This window comes from Pan paniscus, chromosome 17, assembly GCF_029289425.2.
Source record: "Pan paniscus chromosome 17, NHGRI_mPanPan1-v2.0_pri, whole genome shotgun sequence".
Taxonomy (NCBI): domain Eukaryota; kingdom Metazoa; phylum Chordata; class Mammalia; order Primates; family Hominidae; genus Pan; species Pan paniscus.
Window position 1 is genome coordinate 67,938,532 of NC_073266.2, and position 22,392 is coordinate 67,960,923.

The 22,392-nt window shown below is 40.9% G+C and overlaps 1 long non-coding RNA gene across 2 annotated transcripts in view; it reads right to left on the reverse strand.

Moving 5' to 3' along the window:
• Positions 1–20,169, reverse strand: part of LOC117976796 (uncharacterized) — a 134,868-nt gene extending 114,699 nt beyond the window's left edge. For both annotated transcript variants that reach the window (XR_010110157.1, XR_004667565.3), the window contains exon 1: positions 19,977–20,169. This is a non-coding gene — a long non-coding RNA (uncharacterized LOC117976796). The remainder of the gene's footprint in view (positions 1–19,976) is intronic.
• Positions 20,170–22,392: the final 2,223 nt, after the last annotated feature.

Here is a 22,392-nt window from a genome sequence, read left to right on the forward strand (position 1 = left end):
TTCCTCTCAGGGAGGTGCAATGCTGCTGCCAGGGACTGGCTGGAATTCTAAGCCAGTGGGTCTTATCCTATTAGATGCTGTGGAAGTGGGGCCTGCAGACTTTCACTTCTCAGCCTCCTGGATTCACCCTCATTCCTAGGGGTATATAGGAGGGTCTAACCTCCTGCTTTGTCAGAGTTGCAGCTACTTTTGCCAGGAAGCCCAGAAAGCCTGGTTATTGAAGGCTCCCAGATTTCCACACATGTCTGAGTGGCTGCTCTGCCAAGACCCCACGTAGCTCTGTGCATCAGAATGAAGGCCCTGGTGGAGGGGGTTCACAAGGGGAATCTCCTGACCCAAGATCCGTGGGAGAAGCATGGGTTCCTGGGGTCACACATTCACTCACGGCTTCCCTGCGCAGGGGAGGTTCCCCCGGCTCCATGTTGCTCCTGGGTGGGCTGTCATCCTGCCTTGCTTTTCTCCATTCTCCATGGGTCGAGTTGTGTCCTTGATTGGTTCCAATCTAAGTACCTGGATGTTTCCGTTGAAGGTTCTGTATTTACTCACTCCTTTTATTCCTCTCCATGAGAGCCACGCACAGTAGCTGCTTCTTGTCAGCCATCTTGGCCACCTCCCTCAGAGACATACTCTCATTTCCAGTTCTGCCTGCTTTGGTCATTTTCAAAAGCCTTCAAATAGTTGGTTTTTTAAACATTTTGAATAGAATTTACAATTGTTATCTATGGGAGAATTAGTACATTTTAAGCTACTCCGTTACTGGAACCAGAACCTAGGAAGCTGTCTCTTTACCTTTTTTACCAGAGCAGCAAAGTATTCTTTTAGACTGTAGATATTACCCCTCATCTCCCTTGGTTACTGGTAATCCAAAAGGTTATGTGCCTGCTGTATTTTCTGCAGGGTCCATTAATATTTTTCTACTGAGAGTAGAGGGTAAGGAGAGCCACATTTTTCTGTTTTGAACATTTGTATTTTGGATTTAAGATTTTCTTCAGGAAAGACACATGTATAGTGGGCCCTCCATATCTGTAGGTTCTACATCCAGGAGGGGATTCAACCAACCATGGATGGAAAATAGTTTTTAAAAATGATAAAAAATAACAACACAACAAATTTAAAAGTTAAAAATACAACATAACTATTTACATAGCATTTACATTGTATTAGGTCTTATAGGTAATCTAGAGATGATTTAAAGTATACAGGAGGATGTGCATAGGGTGCATAGGTTATATGTAAATACTTTGCCATTTTGTATAAGAAACTTGAGCATCCTTGGATTTTGGGTATCTTCAGAGGATCCTGGAACCAATCTCCTTCAGATATTGAGGGACAACTGTATAGCTACACTTAATTCTGGCCTGTTTCCACAGCTTGGATGAATGTTGAGAGAATTGTGCCTCTATTTATATTTTTATTACCAAAGATAATAATTAAGGTAAATACCTCTGCCAGCTGTCTTTTTTCATGTCCTTCATTTTATCAGAAGCAGCTTTTAGTACTCATAATCTAGAAATAAATGACTCACTTCTGGTAAGCATTTCCAAGTTAGAGAGCATGATAAATCATACCAATAATTTGTTTCCCTGAATCGAACACCCAAACCTCTGCTGTTCCATATGCAGGGCATGGAGGTAGGTGTTCTCTTCTATTCTGAGGATTTCCTTGGAGGTGGGATTGGATTCAGAGATGTATATTCACAAACACCAATGCCATTATGAGTGTAAGCTGGCTTCTACCTTGGAGAGAACAGCTCTTGCTGCTTTCCTAACTTGCTCTGAGACGAGACTCCTGGATTTGCAGCAGCCCTGTCATGTAAACTGCCAGATTCCCAGTTCTGGAGCCCAGTTTGTCCTTTTAAGATTAGAAAGCAGCAGTGTTCTAACCCTGCAGCCTAGGAGTTCATGTGGCAGATGTGATTTGCTGCTTGTGTATGCCATCAGGGCAGAGACAGAATGATTTTTAAAAATCATGTTTTTATAATAGTCATTTGCAACATTAAGAGATTGGGCCGCAAGAGTCTAATGGCTAATTTTATAAGGGGTTAAATCTCATGTGATGTTGACAGTCCTCCTCTGGATGGCTATAATCTCAAATAGTGAGAGTCTGTTCCCTGCCGTAAAAGATTACATGGATTACTTATAAGGATGAAAAGCAACTATCCCAGTCTCCTTAGCCTTTAATTTATCTTCCTTATCTGATTCGACCTACTATGTTGGCCATTTCTCAATAATCTTTTCCATCTACTCTTTGGTTCATCCTGTATCTATTCGTAAACCCAGCCCTATCCTCAGCCTCTCCTGGCTGCATGTGGTCTGAACATTTGGTCCCCTGAAATATACTCCTTCATGCCCTTTTTAGTCAGTGGCTTCTGGGGAAGATCTTGAGAGAAACTTTCCCATAGTGGCCTTTCATCTTTTTTCCCCTACTCTAATAGACAAGATAGATCTGTTTGTCCACTTGACAAATATCTATTGAGCATCTACTTGGATTCAGGCATGGTCTTAGGGACTGAGGATCAGTGATCTCAAGAAAGATATAAGTTTTTTCTTCCACGAAGCTCACATTCTAGGAAGGATTACAGCTAAGTAAATGAAAAATAGTAGTGTGATAAATGCTTTGATATAGGCATAGAGGATATTACAGGGACATGTGAAAGCACCTAATATAAACGTATAGGGATGATATGGTTTGAATATTTGTACTCTCCAAATTTCATGCTGAAATTGTAATCCCTAATGTTGGAGGTGGGGTCTGAGGGGAGGTATTTGGGTCATTGGGGTGGATCCCTCATGGCTTGATGCTGTCCCCCTGATACTGAGTTCTCATGAGATCTGGTTGTTTGAAAGTGTGTAGCACCTCTGCCTGTCTCTCTTGCTCTGGCTATCCCCATGTGACACACCTGCTCCCCCAGTCCCTCTTTACCTTCTGCCATGAGTGGAAGATTCCTGAGACCCTCACCAGAAGCAGATGCTGGAGCCATGCTGATACAGCCTGCAGAACCATGAGCCAATTAAATCTCTTTTCTTTATACATTACCCAGCCTCAGGTGTTTCTTTATAGCAATGCAAGAATAGCCTAACACAAGGGATCAAGGAAAATTTCCGGGAGAAGTTGCACTTATGCTTAGACCTGAGAGTGATTAGGAAGAGATGGGTTCCAAGTAGAAGGAACAGCATCTAACATAGCCATAAATGACACATATACAGGTGAGAATCCAGGAGTATGCCCAACCTTCAACTGTATCTTACACTTACCCTTTTCTTCCCTGCTTAAGAGAGCATGTAGAAGAATATAAAGTGAGCAATAAGTCATTGTAGGGATAAATATGAATCTGCTCTAACTTTTTAAAAAGATAAATCGTAAATTATTTACAAGTTTTCTGTTAACTGAGAGTCCAGATATGATCCACAGACATGCACTTTCAAAATGATTTAATGTTCCAGACAGTGTCTTATGCATAGACATTCATAAGGAAACAAAAAAGTCATAAGGGGCCAGGTGTGGTGGCTCATGCCTGCAATGCCAGCACTTTGGGAGGCCGAGGCAGGCAGATCACCTGAGGTCAGGAGTTCGAGACCAGCCTGGCTAACATGGTGAAACCCTGTCTCTACTAAAAATACAAACAATTAGCCAGGCATGGTGGTGGGTGCCTGTAATCCCAGCTACTGGGGAGGCTGAGGCAAGAGAATCACTTGAACCCGGGATGCAGAGGTTGCAGTGAGCTGAGATCACACCACTGCACTCCAGCTTGGGTGGCAGAGCAAGATACCATCTCAAAAAAAAAAAAAAAAGGCCAGGCGCGGTGGCTCACACCTGTAATACTAGCACTTTGGGAGGCTGAGGCGGGTGGATCACGAGGTCAGGAGATCGAAACCATCCTGGCTAACATGGTGAAACTCTGCTTCTACTAAAAAATACAAAAAATTAGCCAAGCGTGGTGGCAGGCACCTGTAGTCCCAGCTACTTGGGAGGCTGAGGCAGGAGAATGGTGTGAACCCAGGAGGAGGAGCTTGCAGTGAGCTGAGATCACGCCACTGCACTCCAGCCTGGGTGACAGAGTGAGATTTCATCTCAAAAAAAAAAAAAAAGAAAGAAAGAAAGAAAGAGAAAAAGTCATTAGAGAATGCACTGAAGCAGGAAATGTGAAAAAGAAAAACAAATTTTCCTCTCTCCTTTGGTATGAGTAAACGTCCCCCACAAAATTCCTCCCCACTCCATGTGGTTGTACTCTGCTCTGCAAGTTTTATGAGTTTATGGATTCCTATTTTCTGTAACTAGTGACTGTAAATTTCTGTTTTTCATCTGAGTAGCACAGTGAAGGTCATGAGACATGCCTGAGCAGGTCTGGACTGCAGCCATCTAGGCACCATAGTGAAGGATATGAGATAAGCTTGTGCAAGGCTCTTGAGCAAGCTGAGATAACAGCCATCTGGGCCGCAGAGCAAGAGTCACATGAAAGCCTGAGTTATGAACCTGTCACAGTTTGATTAACTGCCTTTGTTCTGCTTCCGTACACTTGCTTTCATGCCACTGCACTCCACGCCACTGTAAACTTGTTTCAAACTAGCCAACCACCTTTCAGAAGTGTGTATAAAAGTCAAGCCCTGTCTTTGTTCAGAACCCAGCCTTTGGATGTTAATCCACTGGGCCTAAGTGCATTCAATAAAATCTTCCTGTTCCACCCAGAGGTCTCTCCAGTCTCCTGATTCCCGCAACAGCACCATCTCCCCAAAGGTGATCACCATTAAGAGTGAAAACAAATTCTTCTAGTGTTTTTCCTTTCCAAAAAGATACATATTATCAAATTTACAAAAAGAGCCTTATGTAATACATGTATGACTGGCTTTTAACATGTGATAGATTATAAACATTTTCATGTTAGTAAATACTGTTTTATAATATAGTTTAAATACCTACAGGCTGGGTGCAGTTGCTCACACCTGTAATTCCAGCACTTTGGGAGGCCAAGGCAGGCAGATCACCCGAAGTCAGGCATTTGAGACCAGCCTGGCCAACTTGGTGAAACCCCATCTCTACAAAACACAAAATTAGCCAGGCGTGGTAGCACACTCCTGTAGTCCCAGCTACTCTGGAGGCTGAGGCAGGAGAATTGCTTGAATGCAGGAGGCAGAGTTTGCAATGAGCCAAGATCATGCCACTGCACTCCAACCTCCTGGTTTGATCCCAGGGATCAAAGCCTGGGCAGTAAAGTGAGACTCTGTCTCAAAAAATAAAAAATAAAAAATAACAAAAAAATAAATACATACTTTCTCATGTGATATATTTAATTAGTTCTGTATTGTTAGGCATTTTGGGTGCTTCCAAATTTTTATAAACATTATATCTCAAAAAAGTCTGTAAGTTGTGTAGGTAAATCTTTCTAGCTTTAGAACTTCTATAAGCATTTCTTCCTTTTCTTAGGCTGAATCTGAGACCCACTCATCATACTTTGATTAGGTGATACAACAAAGAAAAATTTGGTTGTGAAAGCAGCAAGAGTCGAAAAAGCATTATGACTTCATTTTTATAAATAGGGCTTTCAATTTATATTTCCATGATAACTTTATCATTTGTTGATATTTATTTACCAAAGTGCTACAGAACTCTTCGAAATATGAAAAGCCATGGGATTTAACCATACAACGAAAATCATAATATTTTAAAATAATGTTTACCATTATATCAGAATGGAATGATTTTAGGTCTGAAAAAAGATGTTTACCATTACAAAACAAAAGAGGGTAATTTTAAAACTTGCTTTCATAATTTGTAATCAAATTTGGTAAAAAACTAATACTTCATGTAAATTCAGGGGGAGGTTGATTCATTCCAAGTTCAGGTTATTTAAAGCATTTAAAACTATACAAATGGCAAACCATTAATCATAATTAAAATAAACATAAATGGGATTGTTTATGGTCTTATGATACCGATTTTAGTTTGGAGCATCATAAACAATCAGTCTAAATTTACTGTGTCCAAGTAGACTTGACTTGTTGGATTAGAATGTGTAAACTGCTTAAAAACATAATGTATTGCCCTCAGGAATTTCAATATTTTTGATGCATATTTTAAAATTGAAATAACTTGTCAGTCTTCTATTTACTGTTGAAAAGTATTTAAATCTTTTTCTATTGTCTTCCTAATTGAAATCAACCATCATTTAATTTTTCTCCTCAGTGTTTCTGCTTCCCTTACCTTATTCAGTAATAAACTTATTACTGCTGTCCTTATGATAATATTATCACTGATAAGATGAATTTATGGGTGTTGGGGAATTCTCAGTTGATTTCATAAAAGTTTATGACTCCTTTAAAATTTTAGTGAAAAATCCCAAAATATTGTTGTCTTGTTGATGTCCATCTGATTTAGAATTTCTTAATCTCTAGTGCTTTAAGAACTAATGTTTATGCTACTTTGGGATCATTAGTAGTTAGCTCAAAGATGATTTCTTGTACTAGAGATTCTTGATCATCTAGAAGCATCCTTTAAGAAGGATGTTTTAGAAACATACTTAATCTTGAGGGATGTGCTAAACCTTTCTTCATTCCATCTGGGTCCATTCTTGCTGTAGTTAATAGTACTGTTTGGGCAGTTATTGTTGGCTTAGAGCAAATTGGTTCTTGTCATTCTCCTGCTTACCTCTCTGGCCTCATTTCCCAGGACTCCTTACTCTCTCCACCTGCAGTAAGGCTGAGTCTCAGAATTCAGCTTGAAGGCTGCCCCCAATTCCCTGAAAGCTGGGCCAATTGTCAGTGACCTATGTTCCCAAAGGACACTTTCCTGGTGCTTAGCTCCCTGTGGCTATTGCCCCAGGGGGCCAGGGAGCAGGTGGCAGCGTATTCATCCTGGGGACATAGTGGGAGGCAGGACCACGTCTGAGCTGAGGCTCCAAGTCCCTGGCATGTGCCTCATTGGCTCATCAGACCTCACTTATAAAACACAGATTCCAAGAGAAAATTAGGAAAAATTTTAAGACAGCAACCAGAGAGCATTACTCCAAAAAAGAGGCCCTCTGAGGAGGAGCCAGGGGCTGAGACTGCATTGGCCACTCTCTGAGGAAGCTGGCCCCACACATATTAATTCATTTCATCCTCCCAACAACCCACTTGTACAGATGTGGAAAATGTCACACTGAAAGTAACCAACCAAACATCCTGTTAACCAATAAATGAGTGACTGAGGCAAATATCTCAATCAGTAGAGGTTTATTGAGCCAAAGTTTGAGGACATGCCCAGGAAAAACACAAGCCACAGAAACATCTGTGACCTGTGCTGTTTCCAAAGAGGGTTTCGGGAACTCAGTATTTAAGGGGACAGAGCAAGCAAAGGGAGGGAGGGTAGGCAGTGAGGCAAATGATTATATTCTGGTAAGGCTCTCCTTCATGCTCAGTAAGTCTACGTTTTATGTAAGATAAGGTGAATATCTGAAAAGAGGGAGTAGAGGCAAGAGTCAATTACATACACATCTCAGGGGAGGCAGAGGAGTGATTGATCTCAGCTTGTCCTTGTTCTATACCTGGGAAGATAAGTTTGTAATCGACATTGTCAGTGTGAGATTTAACAGAACTTGGTTATAGGAGGAGTTAAACTTAGATTGCAGACCCAAGGTTACCCTGGGCATGTGCTTGTTTTATAGGGGGGATATGTCATCTGAAATATTTAGGGGCTAGCAAGGAATTTCCTTGTAATTTGTGAGGGAGGCCATCCAGAGAGTTATATGGCCTTTTGTCATTGTGAGAACCTGGCTTATTTCACAACACAGGGTTGTGAAATTACAGCTATCTGTTCGGGGGGGGGGAAAACGAATGGCTGTGTTGTATGACTCAGTTCCCAGGCTTAATTGTCCCTTGGGCATAACAAGTTTAGGGGTCCTGAGGTTTTATTTTCTTTTACAATCCCATGTCTTCTAAGTGGCATAGCCAGGATTTGAACTTGGGTAGTAGTACACCCCTATAGTCTCTGCTCTTAAACTTTCTGCTAGCTCACTCCTCCTGTGCTACGTAAGTGAATGCTAGAATTCATAGCTCTAGGAGGCTGGAAGCAAAGGGAAGAAAACCATCTGTTTGTGCTTCTCCTCCATGTGTAACTACCTTGGTGGAGTCTAAGTTACTCAGGTCTTAGGTCTCTGCTGAGGACTGATGGTGTCTCCTGTTTACATCTAACAATGTTAACAATCAGCATGGCCTGGCACATAGCATTGTTCTCCTCATCATCATCAAAAAGAAAAAGTCTTCCCTGTATATATGTGCACATAAAAATATATAATATATATTTATATAAATTACTCACATATTTAAGAACGTGTAACATTTAAAAAAAAAAAAACCTTTGCTGTATTTTAAAAAAATAGATCTGTATTGCCCTCTAGTGGCCATGAAAATTTAAAAGGTGGGTAACCCTAAAAGAGAATAGCAGCTGTTCAAGTGCCAACCATAAAAACATCAACCCTACTACCTCCATACATTGCTGGGGTGCAAACAGGCATGCTCACAGCGACCAGGTAGGTGATGTCACAGGGAAGTGGGCTGGGACAACATGGAAATGGTCCAACACTTCCCTCTCCAAAGGGGGAACCTCTACTGAGTTCCAGCTTATGGCTGCCCTGAAGAAGACGGGCCAGTTGCTAAAGAGAAGCTCCAGAACCAGATATTTATGTAAGACTGCCCAATGTTTCAGTGTAGGAAATCAACTAATTTTTAATTCCCAATCTCTGGGTGTGTCATTCACATTTCTGTGCGTTAGATTTAGGCTGCAAGTCTAGCCACTTGCTCATATGTGTTGGACAAAACTTACAGGAGGCTTTGTTTTGGATTAGGCCCCAGCAGACCAAACCAAAATGGAGTCACTCGTGCTAAGGTTACATATCACCAAGCTGAAAATAAGTTGTTTATCTGACCTTCTGAGAAATCAGGAGAGAGAGAATGGCCAAATCCCCAAACAGACCAGTCCCAGCCAGCATAAGGAAGTCCCCTCTGCTTTAACATTTTTTTTACAAGGAAAGTCGCTTTGAAATGACCAATTTGCTTTTTGTTTTGTTTCTGCTTTCCTCAGCCTTTCTTTGTCTATAAACCAATCTCCTCTGCTCAGCTCAGCAGAACAATTATTCTATTTTATGGAATGAACTGTTGCCTGATTGTAAAATTGCAAATAAAGCCAATTAAAATATTTAAAAATTTGTGGTAATTTTGTTTTTTGACACTTCTGACCTTTGGTTAATTGCTACTTACTGTCTAATGGGCACTGTGCTCAGGGATTTACATACAGTATCCCCTTTAGCCTGCAAAACAACCCTATTACACTTTAGCCCCTTTTCATAGATGAGGCTGAGAGAAGTTATTTGAATTGCCTAAGGTCATGTGGTCTGTGAAAATCAGAGGTGGGATTTGAACACAGCTCTTCTAACTCCAAAACCCACGATTTTAAGCCCCGCACTTATTGCCCACCATGTGGTGTATAAGGTCTATTCAGTTAAGAAATATATATGGAGTTCTTAACATATGCCAGAGACTATTCTAGGTGACAAAGATACAGCAGTGAAGAATGCAGCGACTGCCCTCGTTCTAGTGTGGTTTTTGTGTGTGAAGTTGGGGGAGAGGGCCAGTTGTGATACAGGGGAGTAAGAGATGATAAATAAATACATGCCAATGCTGGATAGTGGAAACTGCCGTGGAAACATCAAGTGCTGTGAGAAGATACAGAATGATGGTGGCTTGTGGTGACAGGGTGGTCAGGTAAGACCTCCTTGGTGAGGTGTCACTGGACCAGAGTGAAGCGAGGAGCAAAGTCATTGATCCTTGGATGGCATGTGGTGGGGGGGGTGGCATAGAGACCAAAGGGAACAGCGGCTGCCCAGGTCTCCGGGGGATGTGTGCTTGGTGGGTTCCAGCAGCAGCTGAGAGGTCAGTGTGGCTGGAGTGACCATATGAGTGATGGGGGAGGCAGGCAGGGCCAGAGGGTGCAGGTAGGCCATGGCATGGAGGATGAATTTCCTTCTGAGTATGATGGAAAGCCTTTGAGAGTTTTTGGCAAGGAAGTTGACATAATAAAAAGGAGCCAAGAATAAAATATCCTCCTCAATGTGACACTCTCCTTACGGCCTTACCTTACATGTTCTCTGCAAGTGCTTGCTCCCAGGCATAGCCCCTCTTTCCGCTGTGATAAACACCTTGTGTTTTGTTAAAAGTGACATCTTCTCTTGTCCCTCTGCTTCTGGGTATGTATGTGGCTCCTATACCCGGGTATCCCAACCAGACCTCATTAGTTCACCTATAGAACTATTTATGTATCCTTCTAAGCTCAACCTAAATGCCAGAGGTCAATTTTAGCTTAAAGTTTCCTGGCCAGGGTTAGTAAATTCCTTCCTCTGAGCTTCTATGCAATAACTATCATGCTAAAATTGAAATACTTGCTTTTTTCTCCAATTATAAAAATAGTTCATAATACCAAAAATTGAGAAATGCATCAATTATGAAAAAAATAAAACAAAATGCCCATAATTGTCTCACAGCACTGTCATCCAGAAGTAATCACATATTGCCCTGTTGTCTTCTTATCTTTTTTATTATGTGTATATTATATATGCTATTCTGATTATTTTTTCTCCATTTAACCTTATGCCATAAACATTTTCCTGCTGTTGAAAACCTTTTATTGTGGAAAATTTCAAAGACATAAAAAGTATAGAGAGTAGTGTAGTGAATCCTCATGTACCCATCACTAAGTTTCAACAACTAACAACTCATGGCCAACCTTGTTTTCTTTATACCCCCAGCTACTTCTTCCCTTGGGATTATTTTGAAGCAAATTTCTGATATGTCATTTCAATTGTAAACTTTTCAATATATATGTTTAAAACAATGGCTCTGAACTAATGGTGATTTGCCACCCAGGGGATATATGGCAATACATAGAGACATTTTTGGTTTTTACAACTGGGAATGAAGTGGGGGTTGCTCCTGGCATCTAGTGGGCAAAGACCAGGTATGCGGCTAAACATTCTATAATGCACAGCAGGGATCCCCAACCTGTCCACGGCCTCTTAGGAACTAGGCTGCACAGCAGGAGGTGAACGGTGGTCAGCAATTGAAGCTTCATCTGTATTTACATCCCCTCCCGATTGCTGGCATTGCTGCCTGAGCGCCACCTCCTGTCAGATCAGCAGCGGTGGCATTAGATTCTCACAGGAATGCGAACCCTATTATGCAAACCCTGTTAAACTGCACATGTGAGGGATCTAGGTTGCATGCTCCTTATGAGAATCTAATGCCTGATGATCTGTCACTGTCTCCCATCACTTCCAGATGGGACCATCTAGTTGTAGGAAAACAAGCTCAGGGCTCCCAACGATTCTACATTATGGTGAGTTGTATAATTATTTCATTATATATTACAATGTAATGATAATAAAGTACATAATAAATGTAATCTTCTTGAGTCATCCCCAAACCATCCCCCTCCTGGTCTGTAGAAAAATTGTCTTCCATGAAACCTGTCCCTGGTGCCAAAAAGGTTAGGGACCAATGGTGCACAGGACAGCTCCACAACAAGGAACTATCTAGCCCAAAATGTCATAAGTGCCAGGGTTGAGAAATAACCACTCTAAAAGGGTTCTATTTTAAAACTTTTAGTATTATATGGATACAGAAAATTCGCAGATCAGAAGTGAGCAGCTCAATTCATGTCCATGAACTGCACACATCCAGATCAAGATACAGAACACGGTCAGCATTCCAGAAGCCACACTGATGTCTCGTTCCCGTCACTGCCTGCCCCGAGGGTGGCTGTTATTCTGATTTCCAATAGCATATTGCCCAGTAAAGGATTCGCTCAGCAGGTCTGTGTGGTCTAAACCCTGCACATTCCAAGGAAAAGTTTGTCTCTTGCCCATTTCCTAGGAGATAACCTGTAAACCTTTGGAATATTGGGCCTGATAAGAGTGTCTTTTTATATCAGAGGCTTTGGGCCACCCTAGATGTTTATGCTAACCATGTGATTTGTAGTGGGGCCTTGGGCCACAGGGTATCAACTGGACCTCTGGAAGGGCTAGAAACTGAAGACTGGCCAAGTGGAGAATTCAGCCATACCTATGTGATCAACTTCCAATAAAAGTCTTCAATACCAAGGCTTGGATGAGTTTCCCTGGATGACAGTACTCTGTGTGAGTCATCACACATCCTTGCTGGGAGGAGTAAGCACTCTCTCTGCTACCGCACTGATAAAGACAATGGAAGCTTGTGCCTGGTCTCTCCTGGACTCCTCCCTATGCACCTTTTTCCTTTGCTGATTTTATTATTATTATTATTTTAGTAGAGACAGGGTCTTGCCATGTTGCTCAGGCTGGTCTCAAACTCCTGGGTTTAAGTGATCCTCCTGCCTAAGCCTCTAAAGTGCTTGGATTACAGGTGTGAGCCTCCATGCCTGGCTCCTGATTTTAATCTATATATTTTCAGTGCAATAAACTGTAACTCTGAGTAAACAGCTTTCCTGAGTTGTGAGTCCTTCTAGTGAAACTTTGACTCTGAGGGTGTCTTAGGGGACCCTCAAATGCACACATTAATTTTGAAGGCCTTTATTTTGAAGCTTAAGCACAATACCATTATTGCACCTAAAAACTTAATAATTTCTTAATATTATCAGATATCCAGTCAGCATTCTCCAGTCAGATTTCTCTAACTTGTGATTTTTTAGGAAAAGTTTGTAAGTCACGATTCAAATAAGACCCCTACATTATATTTAATTTACATATTTTTAAGACTGCTTTAATCTATACATTACCCTTCTATCTAATTTTTCCTTTTTGCAATTTGCTTGTTGAAGACTTTTTTTTTTGTAGCTCTCCCAGTCTGGATTTTGTAGAAGATTGCATCCCCATGGTGATGTTGACATATCCTGTTTTTTTGTTTTTTTGTTTGTTTGTTTTTGTTTTTGAGACAGGGTCTCACTCTGTTGCCCAGGCTGGACTGCAGTAGTGTGATCTCAGCTCATTGCAATCTCTGCCTCCCAGGTTCAAGCAATTCTCCTGCCTCCGGAGTAGCTGGGATTACAGGCACACGCCACCACACCTGGCTAATTTTTGTATTTTTTGGTAGAGACAGGGTTTCACCAGGCTGGTCTCAAACTCCTGACCTCAAGTGTTCTGCCCACCTCAGCCTCCCTAAGTGCTGAGATTACAGGTATGAGCCACTGTGCCTGGCCTACATATCCTGTTTTCTGTATTTCCTGTTTGATCTAGAGGCATAATCAAATTCAGATTCAACTTTTTTGGCAAATACTTAGTCATTTTTGGCTACCCTTCCTATTTTGGGGGACACATTTCCAGTTTTGTCCCCGCCTTTCATTCCAGAACCTGAAAAGGGAGCAGATGTTCCAGGGAAGCCAATTCCTGGACGTATGTCCTTGGCTGGGCCAATCCGACACTCCCTCCAGTCTCTGAATCTGAAATGAGTGGCACAAAGAAACAGGCAAGAGCTGAAGACTCATTCCCGGGTGGCAGCAGTGGCCAGACGAGCAACAGTATCCTGACCTACTCTTCTTGTGATGTGATTTTGAACTTTTGACTGTGATTCCAGCTGCCCAGACTACCCTGACCCTGCCCATGCCCCAGTCCTATCTGTCCAGTCAGAGGTGGATTCTGTTGTTTGCAACCAAACCTGACCCCTGATGAGTCTACCTCCCAATGTGATGGTTCTGAAGAGAGCTGTTCTATTTTGATGTATAACTTCTGGTATGTTTTGTCCAAAGGTCTGTCTCTCTACCTTATGGCCACAACTCTGAGATTTCCATATGTTTTTTGACTGATGATAACCTGTTTATTTTGCATATAGTAGAATCTCACTGCTGTAACTCAAAATGCTGGTGGCAAAGGCAGTCTGACTCAGTGAGATGACAGGAAAATCAAAGACATTGAAAAGCATATATATGAGAATAAATTCTCTCTATATATAGAGAGTATACATATGTGCATACATATACTTAATACAGACTTGTATGTGTATGCACAGGCATGTATTTATATATAGTAATAAGAGGATACATTCTAGTATATATCAGAGTACTTATTATAAATGCCAATAAAAGGGCATATTGATAAAGGAAGTTGACAAAGAATGAGGATTCATAATAGGCTTACATTTTATATTAAGACGTCATGCATTGTATTTAAAGTACTTTTCTAAATTAAAACAACTCATCACTAGACGTAGTGATGGTATATTTAAAAATTTGCATCTTACTATGCCTCTAGTTTAAAGGTGTTGTAAGATTGCAGATAAGCGGTAAAATATCTGAAAAAAAGTTACAGAAGAGGGTGGCTGGCAAGATGGCCGAATAGGAACAGCTCCAGTCTGCAGCTCCCAGCAAGATCCAATGCAGCAGGCAGGTGATTTCTGAATTTCCAACTGAGGTACCTGGCTCATCTCATTGGGACTGGTTAGACAGTGGGTGCAGCCCACCAAGGGTGAGGTGAAGCAGGGTGGGGCGTCGCCTTAGAAAACCCCATCGTCTCATCCCAAAATCTCCTTAAGCTGATAAACAACTTCAGCAAAGTCGCATGATACAAAATCAATGTGCAAAAATCACAAGCATTCCTATATACCAGTAATAGACAGAGAGCCAAATCATTAATGAACTCCCATTCACAATTGCTACAAAAAGAATAAAATACCTAGGAATACAACTTACAAGGGATGTGAAGGACCTTTTAAAGGAGAACTACAAACCACTGCTCAAGGAAATAAGAGGAGACACAAACAAATGGAAAAACATTCCATGCTCATGGATAGGAAGAATCACTGACTTTCTTCACAGACTTAGAAAAAACACTTTAAATTTCATATGGAACCAAAAAAGAGCCTGTATAGCCAAGAGAATCCTAAGCAAAAAGAACAAAGCTGGAGGCATCATGCTACCTGGCTTCAAACTATACTACGAGGCTATAGTAACCAAAACAGCATGCTACTGGTACCAAAACAGAGATATAGACCAATGGAGCAGAACAGAGGCCTTAGAAATAACACTACACATCTAAACCATCTGATCTTTGACAAACCTGACAAAAACAAGCGATGGGGAAAGGATTCTCTATTTAATAAATCGTGTTGGGAAAACTGGCTAGCACTATGCAGAAAACTGAAACTGGACCCCTTCCTTACACCTTATACAAAAATTAACTCAAGATGGATTAAAGACTTAAATGTTAGACCTAAAATCATAAAAACCCTAGAAGAAAACCCAGGAAATACCATTCAGGACATAGGCATGGGCAAAGACTTCATGACTAAAAACACCAAAAGCAATGGCAACAAAAGCCAAAATTGACAAATGGGATCTAATTAAACTAAAGAACTTCTGCACAGCAAAAGAAACTATCATCAGAGTGAACAGCAACCTACAGAATGGGAGAAAATTTTTGCAATCTATCCATCTGACAAAGGGCTAACATCCAGAATCTACAAGAAACTTAAACAAATTTACAAGAAAAAAAAACCCCATCAAAAAGTGGGCATAGGATATGAACAGACACGTCTCAAAAGAAGACATTTATGTGACCAACAAACATATGAAAAAAAGCTCATCATCACTGGTCATTAGAGAAATGCAAATCAAAACCACAATGAGATACCATCTCATGCAAGTTAGAATGGCAATCATTAAAAAGTCAGGAAACAACAGATGCTGGAGAGGATATGGAGAAATAGGAATGCTTTTACACTGTTGGTGGGAGTGTAAATTAGTTCAACCATGTGGACGACAGTGTGGTGATTCCTCCAGGATCTAGAACCAGAAATACCATTTGACCCAGCAATCCCATTACTGGGTATATACCCAAAGGATTATAAATTATTCTACTATAAAGACACATGCACATGTATGTTTATTGCAACACTATTCACAATCGCAAAGACTTGGAACCAACCCAAATGCATATCAATGACAGATTGGATAAAGAAAATGTGGCATATATATAACATGGAATACTATGCAGCCATAAAAAAGCATGAGTTCATGTCCTTGGCAGGGGCATGGATGAAGCTGGAAACCATCATTCCTAGCAAACTAACACAGGAACAGAAAACCAAACACCGCATGTTCTCACTCATAAATGGGAGTTGAACAATGAGAACACATGGACACAGGGAGGGGAACATCACACACCAGGGCCTGTGAGGGAGTTGGGGGCTAAGGGAGGGATAGCATTAGGAGAAATACCTAATGTAGATGATGGGTTGATGGCATGTGTATACCTATGTAACAAACTTGCACATTCTGCACATGTATCCCAGAACTTAAAGTATAATTAAAAAAATTACAGAAGAAAAAATGTGTAATTTTTTAGGCAGTAAGAAACAAATACCCAAAAGCTGAATTGTTAAAAATTCCAAATTTAGTGGGATTTTAATTAATGTGCTACACTCCCCATCTATTCAGGTTATCCTTGTATGGGAAGAGTCACATTAAAGATACTTGAATGGAATTAAGTAGAGACTTAAAGGTGCAGAGATTTGTTTTGAGTGACGGGATTCCTTGGTTTCCACACCTCTAGAGCACAGGCCCATGTGTGGCCTCTCAGGGTATTCTGCCAGTTTCCTTTGCTTCTGCCCGTCTCAATCTTAGCATCCACATTTCTCTGTGTTTCTGTCCAGTCTCCTAGCCCACTGCTTTCCTTCCCGCTATCCAGCTCAGAATTTATCTCCAACTTTTTGCCCCATGCATTTGGCCTGACACAAAGTGGTGTGGCCTTTGACTTGGCCTGGGGACATGCACATCATTCCCTGTTTCCACCCATTCTCAGACGCTGCCCTGGCGAGGGAGTGTCATGCAAGATGTCTTGCTTATTAATCTTAGGGACACTTATGCCATAAAAAAAAAGGTGATTTCATCACACGCAACTTTTGTTCTATCTAGAAAGTCATGAAATAGCCTTACATGCTAAGTTTTGGAGTTTTATTATTTCACCTTTAATTGTACTTTTTCTGTTTCTGTTTTGTTTTGTTTTTTTGATTTTTGTTTTTTGGTAATTCACGTTTATAGAGGTATAATTTAAATACAGTAAAATTCTTCTAAGGTGTTACTTTTTTGCATTTTGACAAACACATACAATCATGTAACCTCCACCATAATCAAAATTTCTATCACCCCAAAGTTCCTTCCTACCTGAGAAATAAAAATAAAATTCTAAGCCCCATCTGACTGAATGGACCCCCTATTGGAAAGGGGGATTGCAGAGAAACTTTGGAAGCTGAGTTCCCAGCAATGACAGAATAGGGAGGTTGGGGAGGCCTCATTATACCATCTCCCACCCTAACCACCATTAGACTTTCTTCCCTAAGGGCTACACAGAAACCAGCCCTTTCAGAACCCTCCACACTGATAATGTCCATTACCAGCTTATCTTCCCAGGTACAGAATAAAGACAAGATGAGATTAATTGTTCCTTGACCCCTCCCTGAGATGTCCACATCCTCTCTTCCCTTTTTCTTCCAATGTTCAGCTTGTCTTATGTAACATGTAGATTTAGTGGCACTAACTAAAGTCTCACAAGCATGTAACCATTTGTCTCACTGCCACCTCCACTTTTTTTTTTAAAGGAAAATGTATAAAATACTAAGCCTCCTGAGAATCTCTTTGGGAAAAAACAGACACAGATGCATCTGTGACTCTCATTCTTCTCTGGGCCTACCCTCAAGCTGGCTCGATAAACCTCAATGGCTGAGACTTACGTCTGTCACTCATTTTGGTTTTGTCATACCCTTTGCAGTCAATCCCCTTCCCCTATCCCCAGTCACCAGTGATGTTTTCTGTCCCTATGGTTTTGTCATATACATGGAGTCATACAGTTTATTACATTTTTATTGCTGAATAGTATTCTTTTATTTTTTATTTATTTAATTTTTTTAAGACAGTCTCATTTTGTAACCCAGGCTGGAGTGCAGTGGCACCCTCTGCTCACTGCAACCTCCACTCACTGCAACCTCTGCTAACCAGGTTAAAGTGATTTTCCCACCTCAGCCTCCTGAGTAACTAGGACTGCAGGCACCCGCCAGTATGCCGGCCTAATTTTTATATTTTTTGGTGGAGACAGGATTTTACCATGTTGGCCAGGCTGGTCTCAAACTCCTGACCTCAAGTGATCCACCCACCTCGGCTTCCCAAAGTGCTGGGATTACAGGCATGAGCCACAGCACCCAGCCTGAATAGTGTTCTTAATTGTCTTTAAGACAATTATTTTTCTCAGTGGCAACATTAGCTTTGAAATTCTAATGAAAACCAATGGGAAATGTTGATTCTGGCTAGAAACATTTGCCTTAGAGACCACTTTCAAGAACATATCAATTTTATTATGTGAAAGCATACCTGAATTCAATATTATTTATTGGTCTATACATATTACTCATCAATGTGAGAGACCAGGCCTAGCCAAACTAATAATATCCCTTGGGAATTTTTGCCATACTACTCCTCTCATTCCCAGCCCAGGTGGAGAACTACAGACATAAATGTTTCAATGCTATGCTTACTGCTAGTGTTTAATCAGTGCTGCTGCTTGTGGGTGGGGATAAGACCAAGGACAATTGGATCTGCATAGAAAATTAGTGTTTCTAGGGCACCTGTAGCACAGGTTGATTGGATTCACCTCACCCATATGAATCAGTAGCCATTAGTTTGGTGAAGAGAGGAAAGTAATCATTCCAGGCAGGCATGTGCAAAGGTCCTGTGGCATTATGCTGCACCAGATTAGAGTGGTCTCAGGGCTGACATTCAACTGTTTGCACTGGTCAGACCATCAGGATGTCCAGTATTTACTCTGATAGAGCATGTGCCTTGCCAATTGTTAAATATTTTCAAATATCCCTGCTGAAGGTACTCTATGGCCAGCTAGCCTCAGGCAGTTAGGCTATTGCATACTTGAGTCCTGCTAGAAGCAAGGGTCAGAGGGAAGGCACTTGAACTCAGAGATCCTGTCCCTCAAGTGCATACTGGACTGAGCTATCCAGTAAGACTTCCTAGAGAAGCTAGGCCTTCACAGCTTAGCAGTAGTAAGTGCCATGGACAAAATTTGAGTCCCCAGAGTCCTTTTCCTGGAACCACCAAGAAAACAAGCTGAACCCAGACCACTTCTGAAAGTGCCTAGCATAAAGCAGGTGGTCATTAAATATTCATTGACCTGCTGACTGGCAGAGGACACTCAGACATCCCTTTTATTTACTTTTCTTCTGAAGTTGTATCTCTAGTTAATGCCTGTTTTACTTAACAGTCTAGGTTTGGCTCAACGGAATTCCATCTGGATTTCAAATATTTAGAGATTATCTAATCCAATGCTAATTTTACCAATGAGAAAGAAAGTAATTTGGCTAAAATAGACAACTAGTCCGTGGGCATATGATATGGTTTGGCTCTGTGTCCCCATCCAAATCTCATCTTGAATTGTAATACCCCGTGTCGAGGGAGGGACCTGGTGGGAGGTGATTGGATTATGGGGGTGATTTCCCCCATGCTGTTCTCATGATAGTGAGTTCTTATAAGATCTGATGGTTTTAAAGTGTTTGGCAGTTCCCCGCCACTGCCCGTACCACTCTGCCCCTGCCGTCTTGTGAAGAAGGTACTTCCTTCACCTCTCCAATGATTGTAATTTCCCTGAGGCCTCCCCAGTCATGTGAGTCAATTAAACCTCTGTCCTTTATAAATTACCCAGTTTCAGGCAGTTCTTTATAGCAGTGTGAAAATGGACTAATACAGCACACCTGACTAGAACTCAAGTTTACCAATTCAAAGTTAATGCACTCTCCTGTTTTAATAAAAACAAACACTCCTTCTTCCCCCCACCCCCCAAAAGAGAAAAATGTGTTTACGTTCTTGGAAGCAAGACTGATTAAATTGCTGGGTTTGGATTTCAGTTCAGTAAGGTCATGGTTTGGCCTATAGCAGCAAGTAAATATTTCAGATAAAGCAGATATAAAATGTAAGAGCCCACACACCTCTGGAAACTTCAGTACAACTTCGCAGAGCAGGCTGATGTCCAATAATTTTATGATGCCACTGTTGGGGCAGGCCCTCAGTCTATTGCCAGGAGCTCCCCTGGATCTGGGAGGATGTGCAGAAGGGTCCTGATGCAGCTCACTGATTTTCTAGGATAAAGAAATTGAAATAGGATTAGGCTGGGAGAGGCTTATCTCAGTGCTGCTAGAATGTTCTTTCCTGCATAAACGACTTCCTTTTATTATATTTTCCTCCTACACTGGTAGAATAATTTACAGAATGTTATGTGTCTAGTTTTTGTGACAGAAAAATGGGCGACAGCTCTAATTTCAGCGGGTGGGGAGAAAGGCTTCAGAGTGCTTCCCGGATTCCTTGCTGAGAATTTTTGCAGTCTAATTAGGGTAAATTACATAAAATGCAATTTGGACTGGGCTGCCTTCTCACTAAGGTAACTTAGACTTTCAAAATGGAGAACTAGAAATGAACAGATTTTTTAAAAAGCTTTTACCATTTTTGAATTAACAAAACATTAAGTGAATGAGGATCGGCCCTTAAAATCCTCTGAATGGAAAGTGCCTCCCTCTGATGTCTTTGATGAACCCATCCTCTTAACTGGTGGCTTTGTGTTCAGTTCGACCAAAAGTGAATAGTAAAATAGTTAGGGGCCTTGTTTTGTCATCTGACATTTAAACAGAATTTGCAGGTGCTGGAGAATCTCTAGAAGAACAATAGCGTTCAGGCAGGGAGTCTTGCTCATTGTTGAAGAAATGCCATGGCAACATCTCTGTGAAGTTGCTTGTGGGTGGATGGGACTGTGCCAACCTCCAAGTTCATGCTGTGTGTGTGTGTGTTTCACATGGATCACCCTGTCTTGTAAATCCTCATGTAAGGATATATATTTAGTCATATATCCTTATATCAGCCACCCAAAGAAGCTTCTAATTTGTACTTCAAGCTAAGAACAAAAAGTAAAATCGAATAAATTAATCAGTGAGGGGTACCGAAAAGAGCCTGCACTCAAGCCTATGCCATACAAATGAAGCTAAGAACGAAAAAGCACTTCATAGCTTGGAGAGCTCTAGAGGCATATAATTTAGGTGGAGGTATTAAGAACAGGAAGAGCTCTAACAAGCCAGAATTTTGAGAGAGATTTGGATTCTTTCTGCAGGTAGAACAAAATTTAAGTCTTTTTTCAATTTGGTAATTTAGTTTTGATTACCAAAGAGTCAAAGTAACTAAAATGTTCACAATGTAGTGGCGCCAGTATGCGCCATTGACTGTGTTCTGAGAATTTATAAAATATCCTTTACCTGTTTGGCTGAAGACCAAGAAAGGGTTGAAGATGAGCTGGGGATGGTGGGTGAACAAAACTAGGAAGAATGGAATAAACATTTACTAGTCTGCTTCTCTATGCCCAAAATTCTGATGTCTGTTTTACATATATGCTTATTTTATTCTTCACTACCAGTCCTTGAATAGTTGGAGAAAGAACTTTTCTGTCACACATTTATTAGACAAATGTGCTTATAATGCCCCAGGCACAGGAGTAGTCTCTGAAAATAAAATGTTGACCCAAACAGGTATGGCTCTTGCACTCAGGGAGCTTATATGCTAGAGGGGATATCTTCATTGATAAAATAGTCACACAAACATGATTAGTAATGGGAATGGGAGGTAAATGGCACTATGAGAATACTTAGAGATGGATCAGGGAAGGCTTCCTTAAGAAGCACAATTGAGCCAAGATTGTAAGAATGAATAGAAAATAAGTAAATAAAGTGAGAAGAAAGCATGTTTTAGGCAGATGGAGGAAAGAATATGTGTAAAGGCATGTAGCAGAAAGAAACGTAGCTGATATGAGAGAATAAATTATAGCTAATTTGTTACTCTGGGTTCCAAACCGGAAAAAAAAAAAACAGAAAAAATTTTGGCCAATTTTTGCTGAAAAGGAATTTATTAAAAGATTGGATAGCATACAGAGATCTTGGAGTACTGAAGAAGCAAGTCCAGTAACCATGTCCAAAATAATTTCATGGAGCATGTTCCATGAAGTTATCATTAAAACTGGCATCATTGGTACCACCAATTTAGGCCTACTTCTAGCCCCAAGTGGAAGATTTTAGCCATAACTCTGAAGAGTCTTGAAGTAAAATCACACTCTCCTTAGAAAGTAACTATTCTCCTTTTGAAAAATCATTCCTGGATTGCTACTAGATGTCAATAGAGATTGAGTTCCTAGTCACCAAGTGACATAGCGTGTGAGTTTCTCTTCACTGACTGGGTATTTCTGATATTCCAAGCAATAAGGCAGATGTGCCCAATAGCACTCCATCAGCAAGAAGAAACAATATGTGATAGTAAATCTCCAAGACAGCTCCCAGTGATCTTCGCCTCCCAGTATCCATGCCTCATGTA